This window comes from Dermacentor variabilis, chromosome 7 (genome assembly GCF_050947875.1).
Source record: "Dermacentor variabilis isolate Ectoservices chromosome 7, ASM5094787v1, whole genome shotgun sequence".
NCBI classification, from domain to species: Eukaryota; Metazoa; Arthropoda; class Arachnida; order Ixodida; family Ixodidae; genus Dermacentor; species Dermacentor variabilis.
Window position 1 is genome coordinate 62,652,963 of NC_134574.1, and position 20,239 is coordinate 62,673,201.

Here is a 20,239-nt window from a genome sequence, read left to right on the forward strand (position 1 = left end):
AGTCCTTGGTCTTCACCTGTCGTATGGGTGAGAAAAAAATGGCTCCATTCGCTTTTGTGTTAACTACAGACGCCTAAACAAGGTCACGAGAAAAGACGTTTATCCACTGCCTCGAATCGATGACGCTCTCGACTGTTTACAAGGCGCAGAATACTTCAGTACCTTGGATCTGCGCTCCGGATACTGGAAAGTTCCAATGGCCGAGCCTGCCCGTCCGAAAACCGCATTCGTTACACCCTATGGCCTCTACGAGTTTAACGTCATGCCCTTCGGGTTGTGCAACGCGCCTGCTACTTTTAAGCGTATGATCGACACCATCCTCCGCGGCCACGAATGGAAGACCTATTTATGTTAGCTAGGCGGCATCGTCATCTTCTCAACCGATTTTCTGAGACACCTAACTCGCCTACATGACATTCTGACCTGTCTCGCATCTGCCGGCCTACAGCTTAACCTCAAGAAGTGCCGTTTTCCTGCAGGAAAGCTAACCATATTGGGTCACGTTATCTTAAAAGACGGCGTCCTCCCGGACCCAGACAAGCTCCGCTCCGTTGCAGACTTCCCAACGCCCACGTCTATCAAACCCCTCAGAAGTTTTATTGGCTTATGTTCCTATTTTCGTCGCTTCGTACGCAATTTCGCATCCATCATGGCGTCTTTGACAGGTTTACTTTCCGCCATTAACGGCATAGCAGCGTGATCATCTGAATGTGATGCAAGGTTGCAGCAGTGGTGCTACTTGGTGACCTCACCACCGATTCTTCGCCACTACGACCATGATGCTCCAACGGAAGTCCATACTTACGCCAGCGGAGTTGGCCTTGGCGCGGTCTTAGCGCAACGGAAAGCTGAATATGATGAATACGTCGTCGCTTATGCGAGCAGTACTCTAGAGAAAGCAGAATTAAATTACTACGCCGCAGAAAAGGAGTGCCTAGCGATCATCTGGGTCCTAAGCAAGTTTCGCCCATACCTTTACGGCCGTTATTTCGCCATTGTTACTGACCACCATGCCCCTTGTTGGCTTTTTTCCTTGAAAGACCCGTCTGGACGCTTGAGACGTTGGGCGCTCCGCTTGCAAGAGTGCGACGTCCGAGTCATGTAGCGCTCCGGTCGCAAGCACTCCGAGGCTGATGTGCTCTCTCGCTTCCCACTGACGCCTGATTTGGCGTTTTTGTCAGCTTCCTCGTCCACCTTGTCACCATTCCCCATAACTGACATGCTCACAGAGAAGCGCAAGGATCCAACCCTTGCAATGTTACTTGACTACTTGCCGCTCCGTCTGGTGTCCCTTCGACACGAGCACTGCGTCACCAAGCAACTCACTTTTCCGTCCAGGAAAACATCCTATATCGCCGCCACTACATGCCCGACAGACGCAAATGGTTCCTCGCTATACCTCGTCATATGCGCTCTGACGTCTGCGCGTCTTTTCACGCTGATCCCCTAAGCGCTTCATGCCGGAATCCTCAAAACTTACACAAGGTTGCATCAGCGCTAGTATTAGAGAGGCATGTACAACTTTGGGCAAAAGTACATTGTCTTGCACTACATGCCAACAAGGCAAGACACCTACCCAGCGTTTTACAGGACCGTTGCAGCCGTCACCATGCCCTTCTCGTCCGTTCGACCGCGTCGGCATCGACCTCTACGGCCCGTTTCCATGCAGCGAGCGCGGAAATTGGTTGATAATTGTCGGCGTGGATCACCTCTGTCGCTACGCTGAGACTGCAGCTCTGCCAGCAGCGACCGCCCGTGACGTTGGTTTTTTCATCCTTCGCAATTTTGTTCTTCGCCACGGTGCTCCCCGACAATTACGGAGTGATAAGGGCCGTGTCTTCCTGCCGGAGAGCATCCAAGCCCTCCTCGCTGAGTGCAGGATAATTCATCGCAAATCGACCGCGTACCATCCCCAAACCAACAGTCTGACCGAGCGCTTCAATCGCACACTTAGCGACATGTTGCGGATGTATATTTCATCCGACCACTCCAACTAGGACACCTTACTCTCCTTTGTTACGTTCGCGTACAACAAACCGACGCAAGCGACCACCAGCTTTTCCCCCTTTTTCCTTGTGTATGGCCGTGAGCCTTCATGCCCTTTGAACACCATACTGCCGTACCAACCGGACGCTACAGAGTATACTCCGCTTTCCGAAGTCGCGAAATATGCTGAAGATTGCCGTCAGCTGGCACGTGCCCTGACTAGTGAGATTCAATAACGTCAAAAGACAAGGTATGACCGCGTTCATCAACCACCGCACAACTTTGCTCCTGGTTCGCTTGTGTGGCTTTGGATACCAGCCCACATTCCTGGCCTTTCTTCCAAACTCCTGGCGCGATATCACGGTCCGTACCGTATCAGCGAGGCCACTTCATCGGTCAACTATATCGCCGGACCGCTCACCGCGTCACCAGACCTGCGTCGTCTTGGGCGAGAGGCAGTACATGTCAACCGCCTAAAACCGTATTACGACATGCTCATCTTATCCGTGCCCTGAGTCGCCAGGATGGCTACGCTTCGCTCCAAGGGCATTGTAATGAAGCAGACGCGTCCCTGTGTATGTGCCGTCTGAAGACGAAGACGAAGGGCCGTGCCGGGATCGCGAGTGAGCCCCGTGCTACGGACAGCCCTTGCAGTGCTTTGATTTACCTAGCGTTCCACAATGTTCTGAAGGACAATGAACCTCGTCGCACAGTATAAGACTCAGCGGCCAGGAACCCACAGCAAATGATTGTTTTTGTAAAGTTGTAACGAGTACAATTTGAAACATACTATTCGATGCCGTGGAAACGACAGACATAGCGATAGAGAATCTAACTCTGCGAAAGCTGACGATTGGTTAGGACGAAGTTTTCGCAGCACCAGAACTATAGACAATAATTATTCTATGAAAATAGGCGTGTAATCTGGAAGGAGTATAGACAAGCACCAGACAGAAGGAGATAAAATACCTACGATAGCCTTGTTTTCAGACAGTGAAGCATTAGTGGTTATTATATTTATTCTTTTCATGCGAGAAAAGTAATCTGTTAATTGGTCATTTAAATATTGGTATCGCATTAGTTTGGAATTAGAGGGAAAATGTCGTAAAATTCTATATGGAGACTTATCTTGGACTGACGTGTTGACTGAATGCATTGAATTAGCACACTCAAAGGTTTTAGCTGTGCCTGTACACATACCATCTTAGTTCCGTGCAGTCGCGTCAACCGATTATTAAAAAAGGAACTTGGTTCAATAAAGAAAGCATACATTGATTTTATTTGAGGAGAATTGCAAATCTTTAGGTAGGTTTTGTCTGCGAGGATCCTGAATGTACTTTTTACACATGGTATTCGCGCCCCCAATTAAAAATTTACGCTTCCATATATAAACTGGAACAAACTTTATTGTTCAATTCGAACAAACTTTATTTGTGCCTGCACTTAGCGTTCGTGCGCCCCGAAGAGAGCCTACTTCATCTACGAGGTTGCCGGCTTGCTGGGTCCTTGACTTTTGTGCGCCCCGAGGACCGGCCGGACAGCCCAGAGCTGTCCATCTTGATCGCAGCTCTTAACGGCTGCCTCGAGCCGCGGCGAGATCGTTCTTGATCTTGTTTCCTCTGGATTTTTGACTGCGTCGGCAAAAACCCAGAGAATAAGTGCAGGGCCTGCCCTCCAGCAGGCCCTGCTCTTATCGCTAAGGTAGGTCTCGGGGTGCATGCCATGCATCAGCCCCGTGCTCAGTGCCGATGCGCTCACGCGCTGTTTTAGTAGTACCGCCTCCGCTCAGCTCAGCCTCGGGTACGCGGGTGGGAGAGTCCGGGGAGCCACGTGGTAAGCCTTCGTGATGTCGTGTAGTCCGTCATGGGGTCCTTGGCTCCGAACCACGTCGGACGGTCTGTGGTCCGGGCGCGGTTGTTTAGGGCTCGCGCCGCTGCATGTGCCGATTGTCATTCTCACTGCGTTCCGACGCGTCGTCCGCATGCACCGGGAACCACTTGATTCTTACATTTGTCTTGCAGTTTGGCCGCTCGCAGTACGCATTCGGCCTCCCTGCAGATTTGGCCTTCGGCGAAGTTTGGCCCCGCCTGTCTGGAGTCACTCAGGACCGTGTGGCAGTCTGCGTCTGCGATGTTCAGGGCGATGGCCCCTCCTCCACTTGTTCCGCTCCGGCGCTTCTCACGCTCACTGCCGTCCTCGTGGTGCCGGTTGATGCCTCTATGACGACCGCTACGAAGGCGTTCCGTTGGGTTTTCGGCCGTGTCCACGTACCGAGCGTGCTCGTCGTTGGCGTGCAGGTCAATGAGAGACTTGTAACTCACCGCTATTCTTCCGTTGTTGAATTCGGGATGCATGTCGTTGGGTATGGGTTCGTTTCTGGTATGGCGTCGGACCTCTTCGGGGACGGAGAGCTTCATCTCCGCCTTGTTGGAGCGCCCTATTCCCAGGTCGTCATGTATCTTCCGCCCGGCTTTTGTGGTGACAGCCGCTCATACAAAACGGTGTTTATAACAAACTTATGGAGTCCAAGGCAAAATGGCAGAGTTTCTTTCCTAATAGAACCAGAGGCTGCATTTTATAAGCTGGGCTCCCGACAGCAAGACACACCGAAATTCTATGGTGGGTCGTATATACATATTATATGTCATAAATATTGTATGTCTTGGCAACCCATATCATCGGTTACTAAGCTTACGCAACCATTCCATGGACCGAGTTGCGTTAGACGCGACTTTTTACATGTTCCTTCTCAACTTTAGTGTCCCATCATACCTCATTCCCAGGTATTTAAGAGAATCCACATGGGGAATAAACTCTTGACGATACGCGAGTGAAATGTGATCGGGAACACGTAAAGGAAAGTGAAGAATTGAACTTTAGTGACGCTCATAGACATGTGCATTTTCTATGTCCAAGTTTCCAGAGTACGTAAGTAATTTTGTAACAATTGATAAACTAAATGTACATCATCATTCGATGCCCGAAAAAGCGGTGTCGTAGGCATAAATATATACCTGAATGTCCTGAAGCAGAAGGCTGGAGCTTAAAAATATTGCCCGGTGCGAAACAACAGAGACAGCCAAGAGTCTACGTTTTTTACTGGAAAACCAACAATGAAAAACGTTTTCCTTTTCTTCCAACCCTTGAAGCACGCACGTGCCACAGTGAATGACTCGTACGCCATGACGTGTGTCATCCCTCCCTACCTAAAGAAGCATCCTCTCCATCCTGTACACAAGGGTACAAGAAGACCAAAATGTCCTTACACGAAATTACAATCTGCAGCTGTCAAAGACGGAAAGAAATAAGAAATGACATCCACTTCTTTACCGCTAAACAGACGACGATAAACGTTCGCCTCTGCTTGCAATCCCTCAAGAGCATACGTTCCACGGCGAACGACTGCTATCCCATGGCATGTGTCAACATCCCCCCTCCCCCCATGCCTAACGAAGCATCGTCTCGGTGGTGTATATGAGGGAAAAAAAAGACCAAGGAAATGTGTCATCACACGAAATAACAATGTGTAGATCACAAAGAATGAATAAAATAAAAAAGACAGAACGCAACAAGAAGGAACAAACAACAACAACAAAAAGAACGATGCTGAATCGCCCATATAATCAAATCACTCGAGCGTCGAACCACGAAGAGAAAATGATGCTTTCTCGTAACATCATTGAACCTTCTTGCAGCACATGGGCATCCCCTGTTGTACTTGGTAAAAAGAAGGATAACAGTTGGCGATTTTCCGTGGATTCTTGGCACCTCAATAAGGTAACAAAGAGGGACGTCAATCCACTACCATGCGTTGTCTATGCCCTGTATTCCCGGCCTAGAGCACAATATTCTTCGTCCGTAGACCTTCACTCCGGCTACTGGCAAATTGCCTTCGCTTACATGGACCTCGAGAAGACGGTTTTATTACTCTCGACGGCCTTTATGAGTTCAAAGTGATGCCTTCCGGTTCATGTAATGCCCAGGAAACATTTGAACGATTGATGGACGGCCTCAAACACAGTTTCAAGTGGTCCATCTGCCTCTGTTATCTGGATGAAGTGATCGTTTTTTCTCCGACATTAGCGATGCACCACGAACACCTATAGGATTCCATCAGGGTGCGCTACAACTAAGTTCATCATAATGCTGTTTCGTCCGTGGTGAAATTTCTGTGCTGGGACATCTCGTCCATTCTTCTGTTGTACGCCGTGATCACGATAAAATACGAGCAGTGAAGGACTTACTCGTGCCAACGTGTGCCACGGACGTTCAGAGCTTCTTCGGCCTCTGCTCCTACTTCCGTCGGCTTGTCCGAAATTTCGCGGACTTTTCGCGCCCTGTTAATCAGCTCCTCAAGAAAGAACCAGCCTCCATTTGGGGACCGGGGCAAGCTGGTGCTTTCGCCAAGCAGATTGGGCTGCTTACCTCCCCCCCTTCCATTCTGGCTCACTTAGATGCGTCAGCTCCAACAGAAGTCCGTATCGATGCCTGTGGTCACGGTATTGAAGCTATCTTGGTCGAGAAACAATAAGGGCGCGAACGCCACCTGCCTTCTTTCTCCTGCTGAGCGCAAGTATTCTACCACAGAACGCGAGTGTCGGGCTCCCGTTTGGGCAGTGCGTAAATTGCGCCGCTATATGTACGGCCAGCAAATCAGTGCTAACAACGCTCTCTGTTGGCTTATGTCCCTGAAAGACACTTTAGGGCGCCTTGGCCGCTGGGCTCTGCGCCTTCAAGAATGCAACTATTCAGTTGTTCACTCGATCGGCCAGTTACATCAAGATGTGCACTGCTTTTCTCGCCATTCTGTCGACCCACCTGCCGTTCCTGCAACCAGCACAACTGTCAACGTGATCCCTCTGACTGCTTTTCGCGATATCTGAGTTCAACAACGTCCGGACTCCTCCTTACAAGACCTTATTCAACGGCTTACTACAACGATGCCCGATTCTTACCTTCGCAGGTCTGAACTTAACAATGGCACATTGCATGGCTCTAACATGCACCCTGACGGCCCTGACCGACTCTTCGTTGCGCCTGAGCTTCTGCGTCAGACTGTTCTCACCCAGCTTCATGATGTAACCACTGCAGGTCACCTTGGCGTGTCACAGATTCATCACCGTGGCAGACAGGACTTTACCGTAACGTCTGCTGGCATATCGCTGCGTGTGACCTTTGTCAACGACGCAAAAAGCCGACCACACTCCTTGCTAGTCGGCTTCAACCACTTGACGTACCATCCGAACAATTGTTCCGTGTAGGTTTTTATCTTTGAAGCCTTTTTTCCTACGTCTGCTTCGGGAAAAAAAGTGGATTGCACCCAGTACAGAAGCCCACGGCTCTTCCGGCAAGCTCTGCAACCAATGTCGCCGACTTCCTCTTTGGGTACGTCATCCTTCACCACTGTGCCCCTCGACAGCTTCTCGCCCACCGAGGCCGCTACTTACTTTCTAATGTTGTCACTGACACTCTACGCTCGTGCCCCAGAAAACACAATCTTGCTACTTTTTACCATCTACAAACGAACGGTCTAACCGAGTGTCTCAAGCGAACCCTTACTGACATGCTGTCAATGAATGTCTCTGCTGACCATCGTGACTGGGACGTTGCATTTCCACTCGTTACTTTTGCCTATAATTTGCCTTTCCATGATACCGCAGACTTCTCTCCATTTTTCTTCTTGTTTGGCCGCGACCCTATGCTACCTTTGGACACCGTTCTGCCTGCTAGTCTAATTTTCACAGCGCAATACGCCCGTGAAGCCAAACTCAAAGCACAAGAGTCGCACCATGTTGCCCAATGTTGACTTGTGGAGCCGCAGGAAAATAAGCGGCGCTTCCATGATGGCCGCCATCGTGAGATCCATTAGACACCGGGGGCGTGGTTCTCCTTTGCCCACCTTCGCGACGCGTTGACTTCTCGGAGAAGTTGCTTTCACGTTACTCTCGCCGTTACCGATTTTTGTGTCAAGCAACTGACGTGACGTACGAACTCGCCCCTCTTGAACCAACCAAAGCTGACCATCACTTAGACGTGGTCCACGTCGCGTACCTTAAGTCGTATCACTGGACTGCATCCTAAACAGCACCGAACCGGTGCTTCAGCCGCCGTGGGTCATGTGATATGTTGACGAAAAAGACGTTTTATGGTTGGTCCGAAGAAGACTGCTCTGAACATCGTGCGCTGTGTACCATCTTGTCAGCTGCTACACTTATTGTAAATATCCTGTAAATGTATTTCTGACTTCTCTTACCCCCGTACCAATATGGTTTGCGTCTTGAAATATGAACGATATCGTTTTCAGGAAGCCGACGGTTTCCTAATGTGCCTTCGGGGAGAACCTAGTAGGTAACGTCCCTGAGTCGCCGTACAAACTTGTAAGGACGGAAGCAGTGACGCAGCAACTTTTCGGGCTTGCCGCGCCGTCGCGCAGTGGTCCACACCCGCACTTCATTGCCAGGATTGTAGATAACCTCACGGTTATGAAGGTTGTAGCAGCGTGCATGTGCGGTTTGGCGACATTGAATACCGTAGCGCATGATCTCACGGGCCTCCTCGGCGTGCCCAGCGGACATGGCAGCATCCGTGTTAAAAATTCCGAAGTTGTCGGGAAGTAGCATGGCATTGAGAGTCATGGTGACCTCTCGACCATGAACTACACGATAAGGAGTGAATAACAATAATAATAGATAACGGTGTCAATCATTCTTTGAAAAGTGGATGTAGTCGAGTATAACCAAAAAGGAACTATCTTGGAATCGTAGAGGCCGTCTGGAGTAATAGAAATTGTCTTTTCTAGATCACGTGCGTCAGCTGCAATTCCCCAATAGCAACTTCATAGATCCATGGAAGAAAAGTAGCGAGAATTGCGTATACGATCCCAGGAGTCGTCTATTCAGGGCAGAGGATACGCGCCTTTTTTCGGCGATCTTATTCAATTTGTGATAATCGACGCAAACGCGCACGTTACCATCTTTCTTCTATACTAACCCAACTGGCGAAGCCCAGGGACTGGTCGATGGCTGGATGAGGCTGTCTTTAATCATCTGCTGAACTTGGTGACCTGCAGCGTCTTCTTCTGTTTGAGAGACCTTAAAGCCATGTTGTCAAACGGGCCTTACGGCACGATCGGTAATGTTGCGATGCTGGGCAAGCGGCGCCTGCTTAACCTTCGTCGTTGTAGCCAAAAAATCTCGAAAAGAACCGACTAAACTCAGAAGGTTTTCTCGCTGTGATGATGGGAGGTTCGGATTTACATCTAGATGCCCGCGAATGCCGTGGCAGAATGGCCACACGGTGAATATCGGCGGACCGCGAACGTCGGCAATTTCATCAAATTTTGCAATGGCGGTGTGTCTTAGATGTTGACAATATTGCTCGCCTAGGTTCGTAAGCAGCAGGTGAGCCTGATTGTAGGCTGAATAACGCCTCGGCCAATGCGGATTTGGGATTCAAGAAGGAAAGGCAAATTCGCATCTGGAATTACCGCGTCGGGGATGTCCTGTTCACATTCCACAACGACAACGGGCTGCTTCGCAGGAGCAGAGTTAATGCTTAATCGGACACACGTATCGTGGTCTTTGGTAATTGGGCATTGTCTGCTTCGAGAGGGAAAGGGTCCTCGAACGACATCGACAACTCACGTAGGTCAATGATTGCGCCGTATTCACGAAGTCCATGCCTAGGATTATTGGACGGGACTGCACAGGTAACCCCAGGAGAGACCACGTGAACGTCAACGTATGGATTCGAATACGTGCCGTGCACATTTCAGTTGGCATCACCAGATGACCACCTGCCGTGCGTAACTGGCGTCCTTGCCATGGCGTGGTCACTTTCCTTAATTTAGATGCCAGGGAGCCACTCATAAGTGAATATTCGGCCACGGTGTAAACGAGGGCAGCAACAGCATTATTATCAACAATTACGGCGATGCCGGCCGAAACAATCTTAATAGCATCAAACAATATAGAAAAACCAGAACCACTGTCGTCGGGTCATTGCGTCGAAGCAGGTCCTTTCAATGATCCCTGGAAAGCGACTACATCCCCAGAAGTCACGGATCCTAGTTTCCCATGTGGGGACTCTGTGATTGGTTCCTGAGGGGCAGCGTAAGAGGACGAAGGCAAGCTAGGTTACACGGACCAGCGAAGGGATGGTGATCGCGATTGGTGGCATTAAACAGGAATCCCGTCGCCCGTCAGATACGCTTCGATTCCGCGGGGACGCTCGCCGCAGGGTGGCAACCGCGCATCAGAGTGGAAGCCATGGAGACATCGCTTGCGGTGCTAGTAGTGGTGATACATGTGAGCTGCTTCGCCACATTGGCAGAAGAGCGGGCGGTTACGTTACGAGTGCCATACATTTGCCTCTGTCTTGATCCAGGTTGTAGATACGTGGTTACTTTCGTGTACCTTGAGTCAGGTAGTGGATGCGAAGGCGTGTCCGAGAACAGATGTGTAACCTGCTCCACTGTACACGTGAAAGTATGTATCGGTGGTGGTGCAGGCGCCCTAAATGCCGCCGTATATGTTTGGAAGGGGACCGCATGTTTTGATGGATCTCGTGGTGGGAGTGGTGGCACCATCTGTCTGATTTCATTCCGGCTGACGGCCGCAAGTGCTGTCACAGGGGGTCGGGGTCCCACTGGTCCCACTGCTCGGAGCTGCCGCAGTTCACGACGCATAATCCTTCGTATGAAGTCCGCGAGGGCCGCCTTTTTGCCGTCGAGGCCAATAGAGGATACAGTAGCCGTGATGTCGTGGCTTGCCCACTGTGACGACAGCTGTTGGAGAGTGCCTTCACACTGTGGTTCCCTTAGTCACTAACTCGGCCAATGTTATTGGCGGTTTGCGTACAAGTCCGGCGAAGAGCTGGTCCGTGACTCCACGCATGAAATGTCGCACCTACGTTTTCTTGGGAATCTCAGTTTCTGCGTGCCTGAAAAGATGAAGCATGTCCTTGGCAAGCATCGAGACTGTCGTTTGGCCGATAGCTCCTAGAAGAGACGTCTTATTCAGCTGTCTCGTCTGTTTCGACGTTGCGGTACGCATAGCGGAGCTGTCGACTAAACTCTTTCCATGTCGCAAAGGAGCCCTCCTGGTTCTTGTACTATGTCTTCGCCGAGTATTGCAAGGCGAAATAAACTTTCCGCTTCTTGCGGGCATCGTCGCAATCGTTGACGTTGGGAACCAGATGAAAGTGGTCCAGCCAGGATTTAACGTCTTAAAATGTGTCTCTGTGAAATGGTCTGACGGTCTGTGGCACCTGAAAACATAGGGCAGAGCAGACTGGGCATCGTAGCTTTCGCTCGCCTTGCTTGTAGTAGTCGTTCACATAATTATCTCCAGTCTCGATGACAAGGAACCGAATTCGGGTGGTAGGCATTGGGGGCGCCGCTGCTTCTTGCTGTGGGAGCTGTGGCTGTCTGTAAGGGGATTGAAGTGACGGCGGAAACTTTTGTGGGCGAAGGTACACTTACCCAGCACTTCCACCAGTAATGTCATGGGCGAAACAACGGAGACAGCCAGGAGTCCACGTCTTCACCGGAAAAGAGACAACTAAAACGTTCTCTTCTTCCTACCTCTCAAGCGTGTATGTGAATGACCCATATGCAATGGCATGTGTCAATATATTAAATAAACAGGAGATAACACACGCCCTTGTGGTACCCAGATTTTCTGCTCCTACCTAGACAATGAACATCTGCTTTGAAAACCATAGAATTTTTTTCCTTAAAAAATTCTGAATCCCACGGCAGGATGTATTTCGGAAACCTGTAATTCTCTAGTTGCTTTATCAGTAGGCCACGCTACACTGAATCATAATATTTAACTAGATCGAAGGTGACTAAATGCTGAATATCCTCTTTGGCGACGAGCAAGTTGTATCGGACTCTCTATGGTTACGTGCACACACCACGTCGAGCACCAAGATCGAAATACAATTTAACTGGGGCTAAGTATTACGTTTTCAAAAATGTAGGTTGTAATTCAACACTTCAAAACTCTTTATATTAGATTAACGAAATGGCATGTGAGAGAAATTGGTCTAATATCACCTAAATTATATCCACCTCCCTGTATTTTAGGGATCGGAATTACCTTAACAATTTTCCGTTTTGAAGGTTTCCAAATATCTTTAGATAGTAATTTAACTTAATCAAAACATCTTGCGGGGATCAATTATGCAGAATTTTTATTACGGCTGTGGTAACTTCATCTGGACCTGGCGCTGGAGAAGGCAGAGAGCGAATAACATCCGCAGTACTTGTAATGTGAACTCCCTAATTTTCCTTAGCTCTAAAGGTTTCAGTAGGTACGGTGGAACTATTAAAGTCAATCAGTTTTCTTGTCTCTTGCCAAAATTTTCCAATAATTTGAGCGATTCACGTGGCGCAAAGACAAATGAGTCAATATTTGGTGGAATCGGAACCACCTTTCTACAGCGTAAAAGTATAACGAATGTTCTTTTTTGTATTTTTAGTCGAGCTTAGAGCGAACTTCGTCTTCTAATCACCGCTAGCCGATGCACTAGGCGGAGCCTGCTAAAGTTCTCAGCAGTGTCTTTGTCGTCGACATAAAAGAGACGCGGAATTTGCCTTCCTCGAAAAGGAACCATCGTCCCTATGCTAGAGGAGGTCACTGGTATGAAGTTCCTCGCACAGTCACTCGCTGACGTACGGTTTCATGCGAGCTACGTGCACTACTTCAGGCGGGTGCTGCCGGGTGCTACCTCGCAGGTCACTTAAGGAACGTAGTACTCGATACGGTCCGAAGTATCGCCTTAATAGCTCCTAGAAGTGCGTCCAAGCTCGCACTCTTGCGCCGGTTTCGTAGGTTGCTGCTCTTTGGCGGAAATTTTTGCCCATCAAATAGGAAAACGAATTCTATATCTATTCGTAGGATTTTTTTAAAGAGCTACAGTAGGACCAATATATTTACTATTTCTAAATAAAATTTGAGAGGCACTATTTATGTGCACAGTAGCTCTGGTTTGAGGTAAAGACAAGTAAATAAAGAAATGCTAAAAGGTTCGCACGATACTTATGTAGTTACATGGTCTTTTTTTACTTTTTATATGTACTTTTTATCCAAAATACAACCTCTATGATTGTCTAGTTCCTGGAGTACGAGGACCCTATCTGGCTATACTACTCAACTGACAATTTTATAACTAGTTGCAACGTGGACGTGACAGAGACAATAACAGATACGAATATCACGTTTCGAAGATACTACTACGAAAAAACAGTCAGGTAAGAAAAACTTACCTGAATGTCTAAGAAAAAAAATATAATGTTTGGTTTCGTATGGTTCCTTCTGTAGGAAAGTCTTTCACTTGAAAGGAACTTTTACACAATGGGACACAGGATTCGACGTGTACGACCAACTTGTTATCGCTACCAATAAAAGTAAGTTTTACTTTTGCCTTTTTTCTTTCTTTATGGAACAACAAAGTCTAGGGCTCTTTTGAAGCATCTTGGGATTACCTGGATTTTCTCAATCTCGTAAATTGGCGTAGCTATGGCAACAGGATGCAATTTAATTGAATGTTGCTGTTATGCGTGCCAAACCACAATTTTATTGTGAGAGACGCCGTAGAGGAGTTCCACGGAACAATTTTGACTACGAGAGGATCTTTCGCGTGCCTGAGATTACCGGCACGTGGGCGTAATTGCATTTCGACCTCATGAAAATGCGGCTAAGGGGGCCGGAAATTTAACCCCCGACCTTGTGCGTAGCAGCCCAACACCACGGCCGGCAAGCCAGCGCGGCGGGTGTATGACGCCAGATCATCTCTATTCTCAAGTGCGATGCGAAATATCGGATGCAAGGCTGTTATACAGGCAGCGTCGTGTAGTAATGCAGCGAAAGCTTCGTAGGCAAAATGTGCACAAGTAGGAGCCTGGCTGAAAAATTTTCACATTCACGTTAACGTGTGCTGGACAAAAGAGAACGTAAACACTTGATATACGACGGGAAAACAAAACAAAGAGACGGGTCTGATTGGAAAATTTATTTGCAGCTTTGATTTCTAGCTGTGGAAGAACGCGAAATTGTCGCACATGGAAGCTACGCCCTTGATTTAGTATCTACTTGGACAAACCGAACGCGTGGTTAATTGCTAGCAAAATTTATGACGCAGTACCACAAATGCAGAAACTACTCCTCTGTAGTTTTGCTTTCCTTGCCACGAAAAGTTGTCAATGATTCCTTTCCTTCTGGTGGACAGCGTGACGCTCAAGCTAGCGCAGCATCCATAAGCATCCGACATATATTTAAGTCGACAAATTAATTTGTCAGCAGAATTCCGAGAAGCTTCGCGCAATCTTCAAATAGTACGTACCCCAGAGGTTTTTATCATACCCGCACATCTTCCTGACATCAACTGGGAAAGCTGTAATCCTACGGGAACAAGCGGGAGAATCTATGATCAGAGGCACACCTCGACGGAAATCAGTGTCAACGCGGCGGAAGTCTCCCCATTCTAACGAAAGACGCATTTACAAGTGACTCGAGGCGTTAAATGCATTATAGCACAAAATGCCATAGCAGAATGCGCGAAAAGCGTAAAAGAATCTGCCTTCAAAACGTCGAAATTTGGAAATATAATACTTCAAGGGCGCTGAAAAACTATCAACTGATAAACAGCCAGGCAAGCTTCGCTGGTGGCGTAGCGGTACCATATTTCACTTTCCACTTCACGCTCGCGAGTGCGATTATGCGTGGTGCCTCGTTTATTTTGTGATTAGTTTCATATTTATTTCCTGCTTAGGTCCATAGGTGTCTGACGCGGCCAAAACTTTTCCGTCACTTAAATTTGGGAATGGCCAAGTTAGCAAGCTGGGTGTCCCCACTGCCACTCGACAGGCTGCTCTAATCACGCCGCGTCTATTGCGCTGTTTATACGCTGCGTTTATTCCGCTCTTCTGAGATGAGCTATGTACAGCAATTCAGAACGGTGCAATAAACACCCGATTATACGCGTGACTCCACTGTTCGGTGCCTGTGGCTGTCCGACTGCAGCGACGACGCATTGCTCCCGGTCATCCTCCCTTGTCAGATTTACGGAAGCAGCAAAAAAAGCCGTCGCCAGGTCTAGAAAACTGCCGCAGGCAAGTAAAAAAAAAGAAATATGCGCATCCTGTGCACTCTGGGAATCGATGTAAGCAAAGCTTTCTGTGGTTTTTTTTCATAGACGTTGAGCAACTGCAGGAGCAGAATAAGCGGAAAAATCCATGGAAGACACAAAGAAAGCTTCGCTTTAAATTAAGTTATTCATATACAACTCAGATACTCAGATCACTATTGATAGATCTTACCAGAAGGTTAACAGAACGACTGGCTTGCAAATGTTTAATTATTCGTAAGATTAACCACTGACTGCTAACTGTTTAGGTATCTTCCACACAACTTTTATCGATTTTGGCTGCTGTGTCGTGTGCACAACAAACTCGTGGGAGCTTGCACAGTATAAACCGGACCCCCATATTTTAAGCATTGAACACAAAGAGCCACTGTCTGTTCCTGGAGAAAAGCGAGCCCCTAGCCACGTAGGCACCGACTACCATCCAAGCGAGCCACTTCCTGTATGATATCCATCACGTCTGCGCCGAACTATATCTACACAGCAAGAACTTCTTGAAGTAGACGAAGCAGCCTCAAACTGTGTGTACGTGTACTACAGAGAGAAAGCTGAAAGTAATTTAAGTGTATGCAGAACGGCAAAGTCTTATACGAATCCACGACTCACGCTCCAAATTCTTGTCTTTGTTAGTCTTCTGGATAACGGTACGATTAGAGCAATACCCCGAAGGAACGTCATTAAAGAACTACTTCGAGCGACAAAACAATCTGTACTGCAAGGGGAACTGGATTCGGTTTGCGATCCAAAACTAAACTAGGATTGCCGTTTCCAGTTCTCAATCTTCGTAATTGCGAATTGCGGCAACGCCGGTCAATTCGTGCCATTTACCTAAACGGTCAGGTAACTCTGCGCACTGTATCATTTGTCAATTTACGAGAAGCAGACTTTGTCGTATCGCGGCCAGAGGAACTGAGTGCAACGTCTTTTGTTAAGGTGAAGACGGAGAGGCAAAGCTTTAATGGTACGAAATGCAGAGAACTAGGCCTCAGGTTCATTCCTCAACCCAGCTACTCTGTGCTGCGACAAAGGCCAGAGGCAAAGAAAGAGGATCATGATATGTAACAATGACGATAGAAGGAGCACGTAAAACATACCAATCACTTCGGCCTGTTCCAAGCCTACACTCCAGCTCATGCATTTTCAAAAGTCAAGGGAGGCCGGCCTGAAAACTCGATTTAAGGACTGCCCATGGGCATTGAATAACCTCCTGCAACAACGTTATGGTGTCGAGGCGCGTAAGGTGATTGGTCAACTTCCTTGCGTCGCATCAGGTGCACGTGCGCGGGTGTAACGGCTACCCCCAGCCTAAATCTCTGGAGAATATTAGCACAACTGCACTGTATTTTTGGCGGTTGCCTAAACTTCGTGGTAGAGTCCTATCTTTGAAGTTGTCCGTGGCGATCATTCCATTTGGGCAGTATTTTATTGTCGCTTCTCGGATGACACCTGACAGAAAGCAGTTGGCATCCGTTCTGGAAAAAGCAAGGACAAGCTGTGGCTGTTTATTCTACTGCCTTTTTCGCTTCGGCCTCGGACAGTTCGCTGCCGTATACATGACAGTGACTCGGAATTCATTGAAATGTATTGTGGTGGCCGTTCTCTTCCACCATGTTGTTAGCTCGGCAGTTTGAACATGCAGCACATCGTAAGGGCTTTCTTTCATTACAACTCTATGTAGCTGTAAAGCCAATTTTGCGTCGCTGAAGTTCTGTTCATACTTGACGAGATATAGTGAATTGCCTCTCTGATTACCACTAGTTCTGTTGATGTTGGTGTCTTCATGTTACGCAGATAAAACTGCCGAATGCCTTGATGCGCAGGCACGACAAAAGCCAAACTGACACATACAATGACACCAATTTGTCCTTATACACATGACCGTAGAGTCATATTCTTTCGACATATATTCAAGTTAGAGATGCCTGAGGCCCGCGGCTGGTATTGGCGATATTTAAAAAAAGTAGGACATGCCGCCATTGGAATATGAACCTGGCAACGTTTAACGCTAGAACGTTATCGAGCGAGGCGAGTCTAGAAGTGCGATTGGAGGAATCGGAGGGCAGTAAATGGGATATCATAGGGCTCAGTACAGTTAGGAGGCCAAAAGAAGCATATACAGTGCTAAAAAGCGGGCACGTCCTGTGCCACCGGGGCTTAGCGGAGAGACGAGAACTAGGAGTCGGATTCCTGATTAATAAGAACATAGCTGGTAACATACAGGAACTCTATAGCATTAACGAGAGGGTGGGAGGTCTTGTTGTGAAACTTAATCAGAGGTACAAAATGAAGGTTGTAAAAGTCTACGCCCCTACATCCAGTCATGATGACCAGGAAGTCGAAAGCTTCTATGACGACGTGGAATCGGCGATGGGTAGAGTGAAAACAAAATACGCTATACTGATGGGCGATTTCAATGCCAAGGCAGGCAAGAAGCAGGCTGGAGACAAGGCAGTGAGAGAATATGGCATAGGCACTAGGAGTAGCACGGGGGAGTTATTAGTAGAGTTTGCGGAACAGAATAATATGCGGGTAATGAATACCTTCTTCCGCAAGCGGGATAGCCGAAAGTGGACGTGGAGTAGCCCGAACGGCAAGACTAGAAATGAAATAGACTTCATGCTCTGCGTTAACCCTGGCATCATACAAGATGTGGACGTGCTCAGCAAGGTGCGCTGCAGTTACTATAAGATGGTAAGAACTCGAATTAGCCTAGACCTGAGGAGAGAACGGAAGAAACTGGCACATAAGAAGCCGATAAATGAGTTAGCGGTAAGAGGGAAAATAGAGGAATTCCAGATCATGCTACAGAACAGGTATTCGGCTTTACCTAAGAAAGATGGCCTTAGTGTTTAAGCAATGAACGACAACCTTGTGGGCATCGTAAAGGAATGTGCAATAGAAGTCGGTGGGAACTCCGTTAGACAGGATACCAGTAAGCTATAGCAGGAGACGGAAGACCTCATCAAGAAACGCCAATGTATGAAAGCCTCTAACCCTACAGCTAGAATAGAACTGGCGGAACTTTCGAAGTTATTCAACAAGCGGAAGGCAGCTGACATAAGGAAGTATAACATAGATAGAATTGAACATGCTCTCAGGAATGGAGGAAGCCTAAAAGCAGTGAAGAAAAAACTAGGAATTGGCAAGAATCAGATGTATGCGTTAAGAGACAAAGCCGGCAATATCATTGCTAATATGGATGAGATTGTTCAAGTGGCTGAGGAGTTCTATAGAGATTCATACAGTACCAGTGGCACCCACGACGATAATGGAAGAGAGAATAGCATAGAGGAATTCGAAATCCCACAGGTAATGCCGGAAGAAGTAAAGCAAGCCTTGGGAGCTATGCAAAGCGGGAAGGCAGCTGGGGAGGATCAGGTGATCGCACATTTGTTGAAGGATAGTGGGTAGATTGTACTAGAGAAACTGGCCACCTTGTATACGCAATGCCTCATGACCTCGAGCGTACCGCAATCTTGGAAGAACGCTAACGCAATCCTAATCAATAAGAAAGGGGACGCCAAAGACTTGAAAAATTATAGACCGATCAGCTTACTGTCAGTTGCCTACAAACTATTTTCTAAGGTAATCGCAAATAGAATCAGGAACACCTTAGACTTCTGTCAAGCAAATGACCAGGCAGGATTCCGTAAAGGCTACTCAACAATAGACCATATTCACACTATCAATCAGGTGATAGAGAAATGTGCGGAATATAACCAACCCTTATGTATAGCTTTCATTGATTACGAGAAAGCGTTTGATTCTGTGCGAACCTCAGCAGCCATGGAGGCATTACGGAGTCAGGGTGCACACGAGCCGTATGTAAAAATACTGTAAGATATATATAGCGGCTCCACAGACACCGTAGTCCTCCATAAAGAAAGCAACAAAATCCCAATAAATAAAGGCGATAGCCAGGAAGATACGATCTCTCGAATGCTATTCACAGCGTGTTTACACGAGGTATTCAGAGACCTGGATTGGGAAGAATTGGGGATAAAAGATAATGGGGAATACCTTAGTAACTTGAGATTCGCTGATGATATTGCCTTGCTTAGTAACTCAGGGGACCAATTGCAATGCATGCTTACTGATCTGGGGAGGCAAAGCAGAAGAGTGGGTCTAAAAATAATCTGCAGAAAATTAAAGTCATGTTTAACAGCGTCGCAAGAGAAACAGCAATTTACAATAGGTAGCGAGGCACTGGAAGTGGTAAGAGAATACAGCTACTTAGGGCAGATAGTTACGGCGGGTCCAGATCATAAGACAGAAATAATCAGAAGAATAAGAATAGGCTGGGGTGCGTTTGGAAGGGAAGGGAAGAAGTTTGCGGGGACGGCATGGCCACAATTAGTACATGACCGGGGTTGTTGAAGAAGTATGGGGGAGGCCTTTGCCCGGCAGTGGGCGTAACCAGGCTGATGATGATGATGATGAAAAAGTACCGGAAATATAAAGATGGATCCGCATTTTGGGCATTCCCCATGATGACATTGGTGGAAGGTCAGCAAGGCCAAAGTATGATGGTGTGGTGGACTCCTGGTATGTAATGCCTCTCGAAAAAGTGAAATCCGGCCATGTCTCGGTACGTGTCGTGAAGTGGTGACATCTGTGACAGCACAGCTGCTTCAGGAATACTTGAAAAGTTTCACGTCGTAGAAATACAGGTAGAGGGGTGACGCGACCTTCAGTTGTACTAGAGTTTCGTGTGCAACGTGGGACTCCTAGGCGTGTTTTCAGCATCTGTGCTTAGGCTCTTTCCAGTGCACGCAATCATGATAGGCTCCTACTTGATATATCTGGCAGGCTGCATCAAATGCAGCCGAAGTAGAAAGTCTGCTTCCGCGAGACTAGCGAATGCCCAGACGGGCCCCACTTCACACCGGCCAGAAACCGAACAACTCGAGAAAGTTCACTGATTTCTTTCTTTAACATTGCCACATTATCTGACCATAAAACACTGCGATCAATGATAACATCGAAGTATATGTGGTTACTCGCATAGGAAATGCATATGTCGTCGGCGTACATATTGATGCGCACTGTAGTGGTGCAGACAGAAAATTTGTTTTGAGGGGTGGGGTACTCAGGTTACAGCTCG

General features: G+C 47.7%; 1 long non-coding RNA gene across 1 annotated transcript in view; it reads left to right on the forward strand.

Annotated features, from left to right (window-relative positions):
- Positions 1-7,331: 7,331 nt before the first annotated feature.
- Positions 7,332-20,239, forward strand: part of LOC142589086 (uncharacterized) — a 68,335-nt gene continuing 55,427 nt past the window's right edge. Inside the window, exons 1-3 of the long non-coding RNA XR_012829819.1 lie at positions 7,332-7,371; positions 13,107-13,243; positions 13,314-13,399. This is a non-coding gene — a long non-coding RNA (uncharacterized LOC142589086). The remainder of the gene's footprint in view (positions 7,372-13,106; positions 13,244-13,313; positions 13,400-20,239) is intronic.